At 41.1% G+C, this 20,975-nt stretch overlaps 1 protein-coding gene across 2 annotated transcripts in view; it reads left to right on the forward strand.

The window, feature by feature from the left end:
* Nucleotides 1–8,852: 8,852 nt before the first annotated feature.
* The window catches only part of LOC134219950 (uncharacterized), a 63,020-nt gene continuing 50,897 nt past the window's right edge, over nt 8,853–20,975 (forward strand). For both annotated transcript variants that reach the window (XM_062698854.1, XM_062698855.1), the window contains exon 1: nt 8,853–10,464. The gene's annotated coding sequence lies outside the window, so the exon portion shown is untranslated. The remainder of the gene's footprint in view (nt 10,465–20,975) is intronic.

The following is a 20,975-nucleotide window of genomic DNA, read 5'->3' on the forward strand; positions in this document are numbered from 1 at the left end:
GATATACGACCTCTGCGACGACTTCAATATGTCAATTTTGAATACAGGAGAAGTTACACGAGTGGCTCCTCCAGCAAGAGATAGTCGTCTAGATCTTTCCATTTGTTCGAGCTCATTATCGTTGGACTGTACTTGGAAAGTGGTCCAAGATCCCCATGGTAGTGATCATTTGCCGATCGAAGTCTCGATTTCCAATGGACGTAATCCATCTGATTCTATCGACCTCTCATATGACCTCACGAAGCACATCGATTTGGGGAAATATGGGGAGGTCATCTTCAATGGCATACAGTCGATAGAAACACTTCCACCGCGGGAAGAGTACCAGTTTCTATCTCAGTTGGTTATCGACAGCGCTCTTCATGCCGGCCGGTGCCAGGAGCTTCGGTTCGTAGGAAACCACATAGTCCGTGGTGGGACACCGCGTGCACACAGCTCTATCGTGAGAAATCCAACGCGTTTAAGGAATTTCGGAAACACGGATCGATCGTTCTGACATCGTTTATGACATCGCGTTCAAGAAGCTGGTCAAAGTGAAGAAACGCGAATATTGGCGCACTTTCGTTAAAGGCTTGTCGCGCGAGACTTCAATGAAATCTCTTTGGACCGTCCGAAGGAGAATGCGAAACGCGTCGTCCGTTAACGAAGATCGTGAAAGCTCGCCGCAATGGATACTCGACTTTGCAAAGAAAGTTTGTCCGGATTCGGTACCAGTGGAGCTAATATCATGTGATACTTTTGCTGACAGGGATGATATGGATCACCACCCCGTTTTGATGATCGAATTCTCACTCACTCTCTTTTCATGCAACAATTCTGCTCCGGGGATGGATTGAATCAGGTTCAATTTGCTCAAAAACCTCCCAGACGCCGCGAAGAAGCGCCTATTGAATTTGTTCAATCAGTTACTGGAGTGCAACATTGTTTCGGATGATTGGAGGAAGTGAGGGTGATAGCCAACCAGAAGCCTGGAAAACCCGCGTCGGATTATAATTCGTATCGCCCAATCGCGATGCTATCCTGCCTTCGGAAGGTGTTGGAGAAGATGATCCTCTTCTGGCTGGACAAATGGGTTGAATCTAATGGTTTGTTGTCAGATACACAATTTGGTTTTCGTAGGGGAAAGGGGACGAACGACTGTCTTGCGTTGCTTTCTTCAGAAATTCAGTTAACTTTCGCTAAAAAAGAGCAAATGGGCTCAGTATTTTTGGACATTAATTGATTCAGTTTGCGTCAAGCTTCACGCCTGTGGACTTTCTCCAATTTTAAACAACTATGTGTACCATTTGTTGTCAGAGAAGCTTATGAGTTTTTCTCATGGTGACTTGGCAACTTCACGAATTAGCTACATGGTTCTCCCCCAGGGCTCATATTTGAGCCCCCTACTTTACAATTTTTACGTCAGAGACATTGATGAATGTCTCATGCCAAATTGCTCGATGAGACAGCTTGCAGATGATTGTGTTGTATCCGTTTCGGGGCCAACAGCGGTTGGACAATTTGTCTACTTGGGCTTTAAAGCTGGGTATCGAATTCTCCCCGGAGAAAACTGAGATGGTTGTCTTTTTAAAAAAACATAAGCCGGCTAAGTTCTCGCTTCAACTGATGGGACAATCACTCATAGCATGTCTTCTAAATATCTCGGGGTCTGGTTCGACTCGAAATGCACCTTCGGGAAGCACATTGTGTATCTGACACAAAAATGCCAGAAAAGAATCAACTTCATGCGATCAATAACCGGAACATGGTGGAGAGCGCACCCCGAAGATCTCATCACGTTGTATCGAACAACAATTCTGTCGGTTCTCGAATACGGTAGCTTCTGCTTCCAGTCCGCGGCGAAAACACACATGCTGAAGCTCCAACGGATTCAGTACCGCTGTCTCCGTATAGCGTTGGGTTGTATGAATTCGACTCATACGATGAGTCTGGAAGTACTTGCGGGAGTTCTTCCTCTGACAGATCGTTTCGCGGAATTATCGCTTCGGTTCCTCCTCCGTTGTGAGGTTCTCAATCCATTGGTCATTAACAACTTCGATAAGCTGCTTGAACAAAACCCTCAATCTCGTTTCATGAGTATTTACCACTGGTATATGACGCTGGAGGTATGCCCATCTTCGGTTGAAACCAATCGTGCTAACTCCTTAGACTCCTACAGTTCCTCTGTATCATTTGATCTGTCCATGAAGCAGGAGGTTCATGGAATACCAGACTCTCTTCGTGCGGAGGTATTACCACCATTATTTGTAAGCAAATACGGGCACGCCAGCCAGGAGAGAAGCTTTTACACAGATGGGTCAAACACGTATGACTTCACCGGTTTCGGTGTTTTTAACGTTTTTCATAGCGCCTATTTTAAGCTCAAAGAGCCTTGTTCTGTGTATACTGCTGAGCTAGCAGCTATACACTATTCACTTGAGCAAATCCCGTCCCTACCTCCTGACCACTTTTTCATCTTCTCCGACAGTCTAAGTTCACTGGAGGCTGTTCGGTCAATGAAACCGGTTAAGCACTCGTATCTTTTGAACGGGATACGGAAAGCTTTGAGTGTTTTATCAAAACGGTCTTACACAATCACCATGGCTTGGGTCCCTTCTCATTGCCTGATTCCGGGAAATGAGAAAGCGGACTCATTGGCTAAGGTGGGCGCTATGGTAGGTGATACTTACGATCGACAAATCACCTTCGATGAATTTTTCTCATTAGTTCGTCAGGAAACCTTGAACAGCTGGCAACAGAAATGGACAAATGGGGAGTTGGGTAGATGGCTGTATTCAATTCGCCCGCAGGTGTCGAAGCGTCCATGGTTCAAAAAATTGAATATGGGACGAGACTTCATTCGAACCATGTGTCGTCTAATGTCCAATCACTACACCTTAAACGCACATCTTTTCAGAGTAGGGCTCTCAGAAGGCAATCTTTGTATTTGCGGCGCAGATTATCAGGACATTGACCATGTCGTGTGGGCGTGCGATGAGCATCGTGGCCCCAGAGCTACGCTAAATGAACATCTCCGGGTCCGAGGAAAACAACGAAAACCTATTAGGGAAGTGTTGGCGGGTCTTGACCTCGAATACATGTCCCTTGTCCACCAATTCTTGAAAGTAGCAGATGTTAGGCTGTAACCATTGTCCCCTTGTCGTACCCCATCACGAATGTCTTCTTCTTGTTGCTCATCAATGTATGTCGTTATTCCCACTCGTATTTCTTCCTCTTGATGTCTTCCAAGAAAATATGTGTTTGTTCCGTTACAGATGAAACATCGTTAAGCATCTAAACCATGTAACCATTAAAATCGTATTTTGTCAATACCTTAAATCCCTTTCCTTTCGCTTTGTATTATTGTATTCCCTAAAAATCTTGGTAATGACCCAGTGCAGCGCTCTAGCCAATGCCTCACCACCGTGTTTAAATAGCTCTCCCCAGTCAACCCCAGGGGCTTTGTTGTTCTTCAGCCGGCCAATCTCCTCCTGGATTTCCTGGAGATCCGGAGCCGGTAAAATTATGTCCTGCGCGCGTTCTCCCAGGTCCATCACCATACCGCCATCTTCGTCTGCCACATCGCCATTCAGGTGTTCTTCGTAGTGTTGCCGCCACCTTTGGATCACCTCACGCTCGTTCGTAAGAAGGTTCCCGTTTATGTCCTTACACATGTGGCACGTGGCCCTTACGTGAACGGTTTAACTTCTTATAGAACTTTCGTGTGTTATTAGCGCGGTACAGTTGCTCCGTCTCTTCACGGTATCGATCTTTCTGCACCGCTTTTTCCTCTAAAAATCGAGTTTTGTCTGTTCCGCGCCCGTTTATATCGTGCCTCGTTCGCCCTCGTGCGGTGTTGCAGCAATCTCGCCCATGCTGCATTCTTCTTCTTCTTCTTCTTCTTCTTCTTCTTCTTCTTCTTCTTCTTCTTCTTCTTCTTCTTCTTCTTCTTATTGGCATTGCATCCCCACACTGGGACAGAGCCGCCTCGCAGCTTAGTGTTCATTAAGCACTTCCACAGTTATTAACTGCGAGGTTTCTAAGCCAAGTTATCATTTTTGCATTCGTATATCATGAGGCTAGCACGATGATACTTTTATGCCCAGGGAAGTCGAGACAATTTCCAATCCGAAAATTGCCTAGACCGGCACCGGGAATCGAACCCAGCCAGTGCAGCGGTTGCGGTGCTACCAATGGCGGATCGAATATCTCTCCAGCCATCTTCAAGAGACGCTGCGCCTAGCTGCTCTTCCGTTGGAAGTGACACTTCCAGCTGCTGCGCGTATTCTTGGGCTAGTCTACCGTCTTGTAGCCGCACAATGTTAAGCCGCGGCCGACTTCGACGCGTGTTGTACACCGTCGTGAGTTTTGAGCGCAGGCATACTGCAACGAGGTAGTGGTAGGATTCAATATTCGCACTGCGGTAAGTGCGGACGTTCGTGGTGTCGGAGAAGAATTTACCGTCGATTTGAACGTGATCGATTTGGTTTTCCGTTTCTTGGTTAGGTGATCTCCATGTGGCCTTGTGGATATTTTTGCGGGGAAAGAAGGTGCTTCGGACTTCCATTCCGCGGGAGGCTGCTAAGTTTATGCATCGTTGGCCGTTGTCATTCGATACGGTGTTCAGACTATCCGGTCCGATGACCGGTCTATACATTTCTTCCCTTCCTACCTGTGCATTCATGTCACCGATGACGATTTTGACGTCCCGCAATGGGCATCCATCGTATGTCTGCTCCAGCTGTGCGTAGAACGCTTCTTTCTCGTCGTCGGGTCTCCCTTCGTGTGGGCAGTGCACGTTGATGATGCTATAGTTGAAGAAACGGCCTTTAATCCTCAGCTTGCACATCCTTGCGTTGATAGGCTGCCACCCAATCACGCGTTGGCGCATCTTACCCAGCACTATGAAGCCGGTTCCCAGCTCGTTGGTGGTGCCACAGCTTTGGTAGAAGGCTTTGGAAGAAGCCGCTAGATGCCCGCTTTTCCACACTTTTTGTCCTGTCCAGCAAATCTCCTGCAGCGCCACGATGTCGAAGTTGCGGGGATGTAATTCATCGTAGATCATCCTATCGCAACCTGCGAAACCTAGCGACTTGCAATTCCATGTTCCAAGCTTCCAATCGTGATCCTGTATTCGTCGCCTAGGTCTTTGCCGATTATATCGAGTCGCATTATCTCTTATATTATTCGTAATGATTGGTTTTCCAGGCGGCTTATTGGGCCTGCGCAAAGCTCCTGTCTCGTCGGAGGACCGTCTCGTCAGGGCTGTTTAGCGTCCCACCTAACACCAGGACTTGGGCTTGTGCGCTATGAGCGGCACACGGTCGCTTTGATGGGGCCTACTTGCGAATACATGCAGCTTTTGATAGGAATTTAACAGGGCCCACTGTCAAATCCCACCATATCCTAGGCAAGCCCCACACCAGTTGGCAATCGCTTCTCGCGCACGATAGATGTCTTTCCGCACAGTTGCTTAACAAACGATATTCCTCGGTTCGTGTCGAATCCACTCAGTGCAAAATGTTACACAGAACGAACACGCTTGTCGTGGACTTTAGTGTTCTTCCAACACGACCTCCGTTGGAACAGGTGAAAAAGTTCCTGGAGAAGTCAATCAAGCTTGACATGGCTGATGTTAAGTGCATTCAGCTGCACAACCTCAACAACTGCGTGTTTATCAAGATGAACGATGCAGGTGTAGCACCACGACTACAGCAGCAAAACCATCTGAAACACTCGTTCCATCGTCTAGGCGTAATCTATCACATACCGGTGTATGTTGATGGCCCCACTACAACAATCAAGCTACACGACCTTTCGCCACGCATGCCGAATACCACTAACATCAACCATCTGAAACAATATGGCAAAATAATCTCCATACAAAATGAGACCTGGAAAAACTTCTTCCCGGGAGTGCTGAACGGTGTGAGAGTAGTGCGAATGATGATAGAAAAACCGATACCATCGCGCATCTCTATCGAGAATGAACCGACGCTAGTTACTGGCCAAAAACAAAATGATCAACCGCAATCAAAGTGCCCAGTGGCGACTTCAGAGCCTACATCAGAAATACCATCGAACACATCCGAACAAATCACTACCGGCCCTCCACCAGTGCAAACGGAATCAAACGAAAGTGAAAACGACAATGACGACGACGACGACGAAAGGCAAATTGAGCCCGGCACTACTGGAGCCAGCGCGAAAAGGCGATTGTCAGCCGCATCGGGAACAGCAAGCGACACACGTGCCGATAACATCCCAAAGAGATCGTGTGGTGAAGACGCTTACAATACAGGCGATACCAGAGAACATGATGAAGCGGACTGGAGAGTGTATAACACACGATCAAGAACAAAAAAATAATGTATCGAATTTGTAGCATATTGTAAATCAGAGACGAGCCAGCCTCGGGCTGAAAGTCTCTTAAATACAGATAAAAAAAAAGCCCCACAACTCGCAGATGGCCTGGGGAGGGATCGTCAAGCCCTTGGACATAGTCCCTGCTGCCCGCAACCTGTTTCAGAAATGGCCAAAACATGGTTTCTTCGAAGTGACCCTTTGTGTACCGGCTCCAAAATAACCAGTTCAATATTTTCGCTCCATGTCAGCAATATGGTTATCATACTTCAGCATTTTGTTAGACAAGTAGGATTATGACATCCGGATATTATTCTGGGGACATTGGCCACCCTGGTGTCGGTTTCAAGACCCTTAGGGGAGCTTCGGGAAGCATCAAAATCGGTCATTTTCAGAATGTCACAAACTTTGAGAAAAAGTATGCACCTTTAAACGATAAACATTTTACTCTGCCCCATTGTTTTGTTTTGGATGTGGCCTTTCTTCTTCTTCTTATTGGCATTACATCCCCCACTGGGACAGAGCCGCCTCGCAGCATAGTGTTCATTAAGCACTTCCACAGTTATTAACTGCGAGGTTTCTAAGCCAAGTTACCATTTTTGCATTCGTATATCATGAGGCTAACACGATGATACTTTTATGCCCAGGGAAGTCGAGACAATTTCCAAACTGAAAATTGCCTAGACCGGCACCGGGAATCGAACCCAGTCACACTCAGCATGGTCTTGCTTTGTAGCCGCGCGTCGTACCGCACGGCTAAGGAGAGCCCCTTTCACTTTTTGTGGCCTTTTACAAGGGAAAAATTGATCAATCGTTTTCGCCCTAATTTACTAAGAGCATGCGACGCCCAGAACGACATGTAAATTTGATATGGAATTTTGACATCCGGATATTATTCTGAAGACATTGGGTACCCTCAGTTGCGAGGCTCTTGAGAAAGCCGCCGGAGGAATCAAAATCTGGCAGAATCAGAATATCACCATCTGTGACTGTGGCAATATGGGTATCAAACTTCAGCATTTTGCAAGGCAGGTGAAATTATGATATCCAAAAATGTTTCTGGAGTATTGTTCACACTAAGATAGTCCAAATTAAGTATCAAACTAGCCACAGGATGGTCAATATTCCCACGAACAGGAAACGCATCTCTATTGATAATTATTTTGTAAATATTACTTACCTGTGTTACCCATAGTCTCAGAAAAATGCAACCTTCATTAATCGATTTTAGTTTTTGTGAATATTCTTCTTCTATTGTGAACACAAAGTTCATATTTGAAAAACTTGAAACCTGTGCTTTAACTCATCCAAATAGATTAAGTTTTTCTTTATTAATCGTTACATAGTGTAGACAGTCTTTGTTCCGCGCAAGTGTTCCGGTTGAATTCGTCAACAAGCACACAATTGTTTCGACCGCGGTCCCTCCGGCTCTTGTTCTACTTTTTGTGTGAAACACCGCACGAAAGCAAAGTGCAAAAACCATTTGCGCTTCTCTTATACATTACAGATAATATCAGTTGCGATTGAATAAAAATCAGCGAAATTCAAACTAAACATATTATGTTTAGTTTGAATTTCACTGATTTTTATTCAATCGCAACTGACTATTGTCCTGTTTGAAAGAGAATGAACAAAAACGGTGGCCTTCACTAAAAACAAACTTTGTTTTGCTCTGATTCTGATGGGCTTCAGTATTTTTAGTACAACTAAAACGCCTTATGATATGCACCACTTTGATGTCATATACTATCAATTCGTGAGAGAGCCCAAAAAGAATTAGCACGTGTTGCCGGACGCCTAGGACTAACTTTTTCTCTCTCTTGCTTCTTCGCGCGAAACATTCCGCGCGCTTCAAACTTTTCCAACTGATAACACATCAGCCAATACAAGGTGCGCTGCACTCCCAAGCCGGCAATCACGAATGCATATGCATGACAATCTAGGGAAACAAATGTGAGAGCACACATATTGCTCACACTCTCGCGATAATGTCATCGCGCGCGCGAGTAAACTTGAGAGAAAACATCGCACTCTCGCACCGTCCTCTCTCTTTCGAACGGTGGAACCGCGCGACGCAAGGAAATACGCACGCACTTCACACTCACAAAAAACTCCGCATTATATTCATGAGTTTACACATGGATTTTTGCAATGGGGGTAGCGAAATGGATATCATAGTTTCGGCACATATATTCCATGCGCCCACATGCATTGCATGAGTGTTCACACATACTATCCATGTGGGTCATAGTATCCATGTGTGAATTTGTATGTAATTAAGTATGTGCCGACTCATGATATGCATATTTCAAAATACATGGATTTTTGCCATAAAGTATGTGTCGATTTTCCTGAGTGCACGGTGTGCCTCCCGATCCGGATTCTATGACTTTTAATTCGAGTGTCTTTTTCCTCATTTGCGTGAAATGCAGAGCACCACCACGCTCGGTGGTTCCATTCGCGACAGGCTCGGTTTAGTCTTCGCTTGGCAGCAGCACGCGTGACAACGACTTTCTGCGTTAGCGGTCGAGAATCTTTCCACTTGGTGGTGGAGGCTATAATAAGTTGAATTTTATTACAAGTTCATCTCGCACTGAGCGGAAGCAGAAGTGTTCCGAGCAACTGTGTCAGAGTGATTCCAAACGATACGAATGATTAGGGAAGGGGTTCAGTGAAGACCTGGCGAAGAATTTTCCACCCAGCTCTGGAATGAAGGAGTTGAAGGACGTGAAAATTTGCTGAAGATCTGGAAGTCTGTGTGCAGTGACTAAGAAGTTGGGGGACCGCAAATTGTTCATATTTGGGAGGCGTTGAACAAGTGGCCGAATTTAGAAAGTATGGCTTTTCCGATAGTTTTTAATTGTCCGGGCGTGAAGTGAGTGAGTTGTATCAACGGTCTGGAAGATGTCCCACCGAGGACAACGGTGCGGGACTTCGCGCGAATGGGTCACTTTGGTACCAGTAGTCCCATAAAATCAAGTACAATTTGTTATGTAAACCTCGCTCGCAGTTTGACGAAGAGGACAACGGTGCGACCGACGGCTCTCCATCTCGGGAACGCGCGAGATCGCACTTTTACTTTGGCTCACCGCGGTCGACAACGACGGCCAAGACCCAGCTTCTGTACCGAGAAGAGCTCTCATTGAAAGCCGATTGGGTATTTTGAGAAATTAGTGTCGAACGGCTTACTTTGTGACTTAATTCTGTGTTTTGCGTCTACGGCCGGCGTTTCAAATTTGCCGAGTTATTTTAACTCTTCCTTTTTGGCCCCGAATTTCTGTGGGCAGCTTATCGAGTGACGGCGTACTGTGCTGCGGCGGTTGCAAACTCAGGGTCAACTTCCGCGGACGGGAGATCCTCGGATCACGTGAGACACGAAAACGGTGCAATCTGCGGATCCGACGAACGTTATATCCTGTGCGGGTGTGTCGAAGGTGTTATCATTTTCTCGACGAATTAGTTTCTGTGTTTTCCAAACGGCGTTCCGTTGTTAAGGTATTCGCGCTATCTGATTCAATTAAAAACGACAAACACATTCTCGCAGCCGTGGATGCGATTTGTGCGCGTCTCTCCAATTCTCTTATCGGCCGGTGGAGCCTCGGCTGTAGCGTGTAGAGGTAGAGTGCGAATATTTCGGCGGTTGTTTATTTTTTGCCAAAGCGAAGAAAGTGCCCCAAGGAGAAGAAGAGTTGACCGAAAAAGGGGTTCACCGTGTGTCGGTGGCTAATCATCATCCGAACGCGAGAAGCGGTGGTGTGATTGCGGTGCGGAAACACGTTCGTACTTTGTTGCACAAGAGGAGGTGTCTCTTATCAGCGGCGGTAGTGCTGCGAATAGCGCACCTTGCACCCCGTGTACTGCTCTATCCGGTAGAAGCATAGACGTTGTTCGGTGACTCGTTCGAATCGAATGGTGCGTGGAGCGGCGCAGAAATCGCTGGAAAGGCCGATGGTAGTGATAGTGCGAGCTGTGCAACGTTATCGATTGGACGAAGAAACAGAAAAACGTTTGCGCAGCGTGACGAATGATGAGGCAGGCGCAACCTCACCAAGCAGAGCTATTGAAGAACGAAGCTATTCAGAGGTGTGATGCGGAACGGTCGCTAGTGCGAATCTTAAACTGGTAATTATTTAGTGTGCTAAGCTAAATAGGATTTGATTTTACCGTTTACAAAAATTTGCATTTTTGGCTTTCCGAGTTCGGTCATTAACATTAAGTATCCTTCAGCGGATATACATATGAGAGTGAAAATGGAAAAGATAATTTCTAAGTGACAACAAAACTGATTTGATTGCAGAAGTAATAAATGTGGTCAAAGTTCTAAAAATTCGATGGGTATAAAAAATATACAATTTAAAAAAAAATCTTAATTATGCTATTCTAATGGAAGACAAACTTTTCCATCAATGGGCTTTTTCTAGCAATAAGCAAAAAATCCTGGACAAAATTTCAGAATGAATTTCAAAGGGTTTTTTCTCCTGCTAAGTTTTTTGAAGTTTCTATGATGGATATTACTTTGAAGGATTGTTTATTATATGTTTTAAAGAGAAATCACGATAATACTCAATACAGTAGTTGTTTCGAACAAAATGCATATCAAACATTTTTTGGAGGAGTTTGTTACTTTTTTGCGGAATTGTCAGAAACCATTTCTCTGATTTATTTAAAAAGTAGTTGCACATACATTTCATGTACTCGGATTTTCTCGAGATTTGAATTTTTCTATCAAGCTGTAAAATATTATCGTGTAGTTTTTATACAACTACAGTGTCGGCCCGATTTTGTCACTCCCCGATTTTGTCTACCCCCGATTTTGTCTACCCCCGATTTTATCACGTTTTCGACCCGATTTTATCACGTCCCGATTTTGTCACGTTTTCGACCCGATTTTGTCACCCCAAAAATTTTAGTCGTTCTTTTTATTTTCGTAAATAAAACCGCAAACAACAATGATTTTCAAGAAATAAATTTTACCGCATGGAATTTTCTATGAATAACTTTCCAGTACCTGCGAAGGATTTTGTAAGCATTTTCAACAAGAAATAACGAGTACCGTTCACGCATTTTGCCTTTCCTAGGCATACACTAATTCATATTTGTAAAATAAATTAAAAAATTGAAAATATTTTTTTCCCGATTTTGTCACATGCCCTATTTTATCACCCCAAAATTCACCAGGGGGGTGATAAAATCGGGATATTACTGTATTCACTCGTGCTCAACCGTAACGCCGATGATCTACCGGTGACGTGATGTGTTAGGAGGAAAAATCAAATTGGTATGAATGATAATCGGAGTATAAAAAGACTATAATTTGTTTTTTGCCGGGTGGAAAATTCTGAGAAACCGGAAGAAACAGATGAATTTTGACATCAACAGGGAATAGAAGAGGAAACTGCGGGAATTTGATGATGCCGCCGATTAAATTTTTGTGAATTTGTTTTCCAGGAAGAAATTTACAAGTCCATCCCATTTATAAAATCCATGGAAGACAGTGGAAACAGTTGATTCCCATTTTTCAAACCTGATATATAAAAATGCCCTGCGTTCGCTCATTGCTACAAGAGATCGATGAATCTTCTACATCCGCATGAGTGCACTAGAAAGGAATAGTATTTTGTTTGGGAAGGAAATCTATTGGAAATCGCCTTGGTAAGCGATTAATTATTTCTTTTAAACAACGACATATTCATGATGATACAAAAACGAAAACGAAATGTGTGTCAAACATATTTCACCGAAGACATATTCGATATCTTAACCATTTCATGACGACTAAAACACGCACTGAACTGAGTTGCCCGAAGGGTACTCCATGTTGGTTATATATGCAAAAAAAAAGGTAATTTGCTCATAATAAGGTGATGTAACCAGAAAATTTAGTCTTAGCGAGGGACACAAAAATTGACTTCCTTATCTGAATGTAGGTATATTTTAAAAATTCGAAACCGGCAAAAAAGCCATTTTTGTTTTTATTTTTTTCGAATTGGTTTTGTATTTTTTGCCAGCTGTCAGAACTTATGAGTAATTCGTTTTATCCATTGAAACAGCTCAAACCTACTATAAGTTCCTTAAATTTTTGGTGATTGTTTGTACATTTATATAACTACATTTTATTTTACTGAAGTAGCTTGGCTAAGTGTTCAAATAGTGTATGCGTCGCGCAATAAATGAAATAGACTATCGCTTCAGAAATTGTCAAACTACGCAACGTGACACGGTAACATGAAATCTGATTGCTCTATACAACAAATTCAGTAAATCATACTGAACAATTTCGGTCCATTTGTCGTCATTTCATTTTCATTTTGCAGCGTTTGGTGGAGCAATGAGAGCGCAAGTCAATCCAAAGCCTATAATAGAGAGGGTAATGACAGAAGAGTCCTTGCAGACCACTTGAACGCCATGGGGTAGGATAAGGATGTGGTGAAGTGAGGTTCGGGTTTGGAATCGACTCGACACTAATGCAAAATGTAATTGAATGCAAACTAGTCAATGATCAAAGGATAAAATGATAATTTCAAGATTTCTAGTACAACGTTTTTCTAGTTATTAGAAGCAATGTTAGAAATGCAATGTCTTCTATTTTTGCCTTGGAAGCAGCTGATGTGGTTTGAAAGGTCACTTAGTCATAAAGTACAATTATAAGTTATTTAATTTGTTAGCTTTTTGTACCCACATTGAAAATATAAAAAAAATATTGCGTATTAGTGTTCTATTTTATAACTTTTATTTATGCAGAATGAAAATTAATTGAATTTGTTTGCTCTGAGCGTAGGTTATGCGTTCGTCAAACTCAATGTAAAAGTGGAAACTGCTAAAGAACTTAGTTTGTTCCATTATATTTTTTGTCTTTAAATTGTTCTAACAAGTAGCTTTATCGTTGATTAATTACGGTGATTATCTATTAAGTTCTAATCAAGGTCAGCCATAGGATTCACTTTTCGGTGGCAAACTAAAACTGTATCACGCCTATTGCCTATCTATTTGTAAAAATTATCGAGAATGAAGCCGTTATAAGATTGTTCATATACCATCATTATATTGTGTGGTATTTTTTATTATTGCTCATCAAAGTGAGGCATAACAAAATAAAACTGGCACCACGTTCCTAGTTTTGAAAAAACTTCTACTCAGTCGATTTCCTACGAATGTCTTGAATACTTTGTTTTACAATAAATGCCTAGCTTGCTAAATGTAAGCGTGGCTACCACTCAGCGTCACATCAGGGAACCGATCAGAAAAGTATTGCCGAAAAGAAGAGAACTCACATCATTATCACTGATGAAAAAAGCCTCTGCCTGACTGCACTACCATTCAAGGCTCCAAGACACGATGTAAGTTGGATCACATGCACATGCGGTAAATCAGTGCGCCAATGCCAGATATGTGACGCGGCACCAAACAAAAATAGTCAACATGTGATACCACCACGACAGGATATGTCTTTGGTTGCCATGTTAGTGCTAATGGCGTAAGCCCACCCATCGCGGCAAGATCACATATCCGAGGGGAGGGAATTTCGGTCCATTTTTCATCATTGCAAAAAACAGCGTGTGCAATTCGTTTCAAAACTTGATTTTTGCAACTAACATCACAAACTACCATCTTTGGCGGTGTGCAAGAAGACGGTGCGTGGCGGCGAAGAATGAACCATGAGCTCGCCCAACTCTACGGCGAACCCAGTATCCAGAAGGTAACTAAAGCCGGAAGGGTACCATGGGTGGGACATGTTGCAAGAATGCCGGACAGCAACCCTGCGAAGATGATGTTCGCTTTCGATCCGGCAGGTACGAGACGGCGTGGAGCGCAGCGAGCGAGATGGGCAGACCAGGTGCAAAACGACTTGGCGAGCGTGGGGCGTATTCGAGGATGGAGAGATGCGGCCTCGAACCGTGCATTGTGGCGTCAAATTGTTGATTCAGTGATATCTGTTTAGATGTTAACTAAATAAATGAAATCACCAACTACTACTACCACACTCATGGCCATTTCTCAAGGAACATCAATTTGGTTGTATCGAGCTTGTTCAGATTTCAAGCGAATTTTATTGTGCTGACACCGTCATAAAATATCTACATATTTAAAGATTTGATTTTTTTCTTAGTTATAGGCAGGGTAAGATTAGGACTTGTGTATGTACGTGTATGTACGAATTTGATATGACGTTCATATTCAAAACAATACAAAATGCATACCTACTAGAGTGGCGTAGCCACGGGGGTGGTTTTGGACATAGCACCGCCCCCCCCACCCAGAGACAAAATTTTTAGAAGAATTTTTTTTTCGAACCATCTCAAATTTAAAAAAAAAATCAGAAAACCCGCTCAGACCAATTTTCTGACCAATTTTCTGATACACTGAATCAATGTGCTGCTCTACTCAAATAAAATGCAATGTATTTTAACGAAATACATTGCGTCAATGTTCCAACCTATCTATTACTTACTTAATGTTTTGCACGCCTGCTAAAAGCATCTCACAAAGTACAATGTGAAGAATATATTTGCTGGAAATGGCAAATGTTCACAAAGTTTCGACTTGATTTTTTTTTTGGAATTTGTGGAAAAAAAAGCTGTTCTAGTGGAATGTGTTCATAAGACGAGTTTAGTATATAATCCATTGAATTCAATCACGTTGTAATCTTTACAAATACGTATGTCGACCTCAACTGTAGAGCCGTCTTCAGTGTCTCGTCGTGCTTGACTCGATTTGAATTAAACAATCCCAGCTTACTCTACCCGAGCAATGTCTTCTATTTTTGGCTTGGAAGCATTGAACATTGTAGCTTTCCATCTCACATAAAACTAAAGCCATCTTCAAATTATTCATATTTTAGGGGTATTTCCACTTGTAATTACTCCCTTAATTGCCAAAAGGTCGCAAATTTCTTCACGATTGAACCGGTGCCATAAAAAAACTTTGAATAATTAATTCAAATTTGCATTTTTCTTCAACTCAACTGTACCAACATGTTATGACTGATTTGCCTAAAGGTAGATGTGAAGTTTCTTGAAAAAATTCAAGTTTATTGGAACAAAATGCAACAGCCGAACAAGCAAAAATCGTTGCCAGTAAAAGTGTGAAAAGTAAAAGATGTCTTTCAATCTTTTATTTTGGCTACTCTCTTGTAGCCAGAAGTCAGAAGTTTTTGGTTTCTGTGGAAGGATCATCTATGTTTCTAGTCTAGTCTAGTGATTTTCAGACGATGCAGACAATGTGGAAATATGGATTCTCCGCTGAGCATGTTCCGATCTACACTAGTTATGTAACTTATGGGTGGGAGAGGGTTTTCCCATTTTCCTCCGTTTCATACAGAACAAAAATAATGTTTGTGATGAAAGTCTTTCTATGGGGAAGGGGGGCTTGAAAAACACTCATATTTCTAAAGTGATCATACCTATGTAAATTCATAGAAATGGGTTCTGAAAAAAAAAATTCATCATAGCCACTTTGTTATTTCCTTATTCCATTAAAAGAAATCTTTTTTTTTTGCTTTATTATCGAGACTTTCAGCCCGAGGCTGGCTCGTCTCGTTGAAAGAAATCTACTTATTCTTACGCTATTAGTTCCTAATTACATGCACTACAATACCATCATAAATACCATCTTCTTTTTTGTCAATATATGGTTATAAATCTCGGATCTAAGCTTATAACAATGCAATAACAATGGCATTGGCGTTTTAGTCCAATCGCTCATTTTGAGTGATTGATTGTTTATCCTCACGATGGAAGAAAAATTCAACACGTATTTCAAAAGATCTTATTAGAAAATGCTTATGCTGTTATATATAGAAATATTCGTACTAACTGGTAAAATAGAAGTTGCATAGATCACATCGCTTTCCATGGTGAATTCCGATCTAAGTTTCTTATTACCCCTCCCAACTAAAACAAATTCCTTCCCGTGGTAATTGTAGAGATGCAGAGGTACTCCCAGTCTCTAGTAGCAACAATTACCACACACTAACCTTTCCTTCCTTTCCCAACTAACTGTAAGGACTTGGCAGGCGCCGTTAATGATCAAAATTCGAGAGCTGCTGTAACGTGCACTTCGGGAATAGATGGAAAATTCCAACCACTATTCACTTGGATCGAAGTGCAATTCGCACCAGCTCTGATCCATCACGGAGTAGCAACCATTGATATGTACAATCAGTCTAAGCTAAGCTACTAGATCTTGGTAAATAGAGGCCAGCTGGGAGGGAGAGATAGATACTACACACGAAATCAAAATAAAATTAAACGTGACGCAAGCAAATTATCGGTGAGAAAAACATATCAAAGCAAGCGACGCGCGAAATTACCAATTTTCGTTTTGCGTGTCATCGATGTTTTCGTTGATTTCGTCAAAGCCGGTGGGTGACTTACACGAGTTCAAGAAAACGTTCCGAGTGCGGGCAGTCGTAATAAAAGTAATAATCGAAAGCTGCTAACACAACATTCGTGTTTTATTTACACTGCATATTCGGGAACTTGGCTTGATTTCCACATCCGGATTTAATCCACCGAGATCTTGTGATTCCCTCCATAGGGAAGCTTCGGACGACAATCACTTCAATGATTTTTTCAAATCTCGTCCTCTGTATTCCTCTCCGGCCCTTCAAGATCACAATTACGCAAATTTTGTTACCGTTTATTGCGGATTGGGTTGACATTGAGGAACGTGAATCAAGCGATCTTTTATGGCAAAAGGCAAAGGAAAATGGCATACTTATCCGACAGAAAAAAAGTTTCGTTTTATGCTTGGATTCTATTATCCAGGTACAAGTTCATCGACAAAGGTAAAATTGATGTGGCTCGATAATCAATGGAATCCCTCCCACTGGAGCTTCTGGACTGCCATAAAATCAAAACTAAGTTGATTAACAGTTTCTTCCCGGGTAGACGATAATAGCAAAATAATATCAAATGTTGATTAGATAGCAAAATAAGATATGGACTTGATTGATATAAGAGATAAAAGATCAGACGACAATATCAATATTTTGCACTAAAATATCAAAAGGCGATCAAGTTATGCTATTTGTAAGAAGTGATCAATATCATGAGCCATTGGTTTGTTCTTATCCATAGCATATCTTGATATTTAATTGATATTTCGGTGCAAATTTTTGATATTGTTGCCTGTTCTTTTATCTCTTATATCAATCAAATCCATATCATGTTTTGTTATTCTGTTCATGGCTTCTGCTCGGGTTGCAATTCAAAATGAAATCTGACAGGATCCGCAAAATCAGAAAGCGGAAATTTGAAAGCAGAAGCATGCTAAATTAATCTTTGTTGCTAATTTTTTAAAATAAAAATATCTTGTTGTATGTTTCTTATCTCAAAACATAATAATGCTATTTGATTCTCTAGAGCTTAATGCAAAGGATAGCCCCATAAAGTTATCATAATTTCCCATTTTCTTTTTAGCAATTTCCGCTTTTTATTTTCCATTTGTCAAACCAAAGAATTTTAATTTTTTTGAATTTCCATTTTTCCAATTTTTCGAAAATCTCAAATTTTTCAGTTCTCTAGTCCAGTTATCAAATTATCCAGTTATACAAATATTTATTTATAATTATTTATTCTTAATTTGTAAACTTTTGAATTTTTATCCTGTTTTTATATTTATATTAAATTTTCATATTTTCACATTTCTAAACTTTTTATTATTTTGAAGTTTGAAAATCGTTATATTATTAAATTAAATAAAAACTTCCATTTTTTTGTTTTTAATTTTTTTTAAATTTAAATCTTTTCAGTGCCTAAAATTGTAACTTTCTTGTTTTTATTTTTTTAGTTATCCAATTCTGATTTTCCAAACATCCATTTTCCTAACTCTATAATTTTTCAGTTTTCTTATTTTACAATACACTGGAGTTGATTTTTACGCATTGAATAATTGCTACACTTTTCTCAAGTCGTTTGGTATAAATATCTCAAAAACCTATTGTAAGATATCAGCGCTATGGCCATTCAAAATCTTTGTGATGCTATTCTAAACCCTATCCCGTATTTTCCGGTAAGACGTTGTTCAAAGTAAATAAATAGCTTCCCATCAGAAATCTTACGTCCCTACAGATCCCACAGATGAATCTTACATGTAATATATAGAATAAATAATTGGGTTTCCAGAAAAGGATCTGAGAATTCCAATTGAACCGATTTTGATAATAATTTATTGTTATTATTTATTGTTATTATTGTTAAATCCAATTTCGAGTAAGAAATAAATTCTTTCGTGAACATATCGTTCGCAATGCGCAATGTTTTGAAATAGCAGGAAGATAGTCATCCATTGACTTTCCGCTGAAGGATGTTATTGATCATTTAGTAATCAGGGTTCGATCATTTAGTAGTTTGTCAATTACTTATTCCAGAGGCAAAATTTCAAAATAAGTTGTATGGTGAACTGCTAGTGCGAAGGTTTTTCTGTTACTTATAATGCGTTTCGTTGTTTGAATTCCACTTGTAACGAAATAATAACACCGATGAAGCGACGTGTCACTCAATGGAAAATAATTAGGGTTTCGACTTTTCGTTTCAATGAGACCAAAGCAAGCGTTTTTCGGGCCAAGGGAGAATCTTTTTTCGTTGTTTATATTGAGGATCATCTTTCACCCATCAATCTTTCTCCAGAATTAGCCTGGGAAGATAAACGAAAATCTTGCCTATTAGATGAAATTCTTTTTTCGTTTCATCAACTTTACATCTCCGGAGACGAGCCAGCCTCGGGCTGAAAGTCTCCTTAATAAAGACACAAAAAAAAAAACTTTACATCTCTCTCACTTTTTGCGAGAATTATCGCAGAACAATTACAAAATTGTATGGTCGCGCCGGGATTCGAACCCAGAATAGTAACAATAATGGCTGTGGGGATGCGCTTACTCTAGCCACACCACCACGCTATCTGTATGTAAGCGTTAAGTTATTTGGTCCACATAAGCTACTACCTTTTGCATTTATGGTGCCACGAAAAGACTCGAATATGAAAGAAAAAGAGCAAACCAACGTTTGGCGGCAATCGAAGTGAGCGAAAAATTGTTATCACTCTCCTGTTTTTCTTTCCCGAAAAGCGATTTCTCCCCGAAAATTTTGGTGAGGTAGGATCATGTGCTCCTGAGATTGAGTGAGCATTACGAACCCTGAAAATAATGCAAATTTGCTGCCCACGACGCCATGATGAAAAATCATCGAACACTATCGCCACCCCCATAATAGTTCGCGAAGGTTTTCATAGCTAAGCCACCATCCTACGTGTATAAACATGGCAGCGGAATTATGTCCTAGCTGATTTGACAGGAGCGATCGCCCGCAAAAGCGAATGACCTTAAAAACGCGTGAGACAATCAGAGAGAGCCAGTGGCACTTCCGTTCGTCGGTCATAATGGCGCCAGTTACAATAACTTAGTTAATATAACTAGTGCTTTGACTTCGTTATTAGTGGAATTCAAACAACGAACTGTTAAGGCGGAAATGTAGGAAAACCTTCACACTGAAAGTGTACCATGCATCATATTTTATAATTTAGCCTCTGCAGTTAGTTATTGACAAACAACTAAATAATCGAACTCAAATTACTGTATTGCTTATGCTATCAATGCTTAGACTTCTGCGAAAATAGTTAATGGCAGAACACGTTTCCTCATCACAGTAAACTGTCAACATACACTTGGTCATGTTTGAGAAGTTGACATTCCACAAATGTTTGTCAGCATGGGCGAGTATCTCAGATCCTTACAAACCTTCACTGAATGGCTTCTACTAGGCTAAAACCTTCCGGAATAACGCCTCCTCTCAGCATTTGGAGTACTAACTTTTGGTATATAATGCTTCAACAAATTCTGCATATTCGTATCAAGGTGATTAAGCAAAGCGTCTCCACGTTAATTACCGAGCCAAATCGATTTCGGTTCCATAAAAGTTATATAAATATTTATACTTATCTTTCTTAAACTGTGGTCAAATAGATTTATTTAATTTCGAATGTCTAGCTCATGTTAGCTTTAAATCAACTGTTCCGTGAGGATCTTTACCATCTAGGTACATCTTCGCCAATGATCATAATAATACCACAGGCAGACGTCCCACTAAGCCTAAAATAGCCCTTCTAATAAAATCCATACATTCCTGATTTGTATATGACGGATTTCTGAGGAGTTGTTGTTTGAATGCTGTCGACTCGCAAAATTGTTATGCTGATCACTATATTTCACGATTTACTTCCATTTAAAAATATGTAATATGCTCAATCTTTTGAAAATGCTCATTACGGCATCAAACCAACAAGCATTTTACGAAATTTGACAGACGAATAATCGGAAGATAATCAAACATACATAACGAATCCAAGCAAGCACGCCTTTTATACTGAGCTGAGGGATCGTAACTGAGCAAATAATTTCAGCTCAGGAGTCTAATAAAGTGCAAAGTACTCAATACATCTAATACATTTTTTTGGCTTCCATTGAAACGTCGGGCGTAGAAGAAATATGTCGTTTTAATAGCCAGTAAAGACTGAAAGCCAAAAAAATGTATTAGTAAAATTCAAACAGTCGAGAGCCTATTAAGTAATAAATAAGATGGCTTACTGTACATCCTTGGTTCCGTAACCTCTTCCATTACGTTTCCCCTTCAGTGTTA

This window comes from Armigeres subalbatus, chromosome 3, assembly GCF_024139115.2.
Source record: "Armigeres subalbatus isolate Guangzhou_Male chromosome 3, GZ_Asu_2, whole genome shotgun sequence".
NCBI classification, from domain to species: Eukaryota; Metazoa; Arthropoda; class Insecta; order Diptera; family Culicidae; genus Armigeres; species Armigeres subalbatus.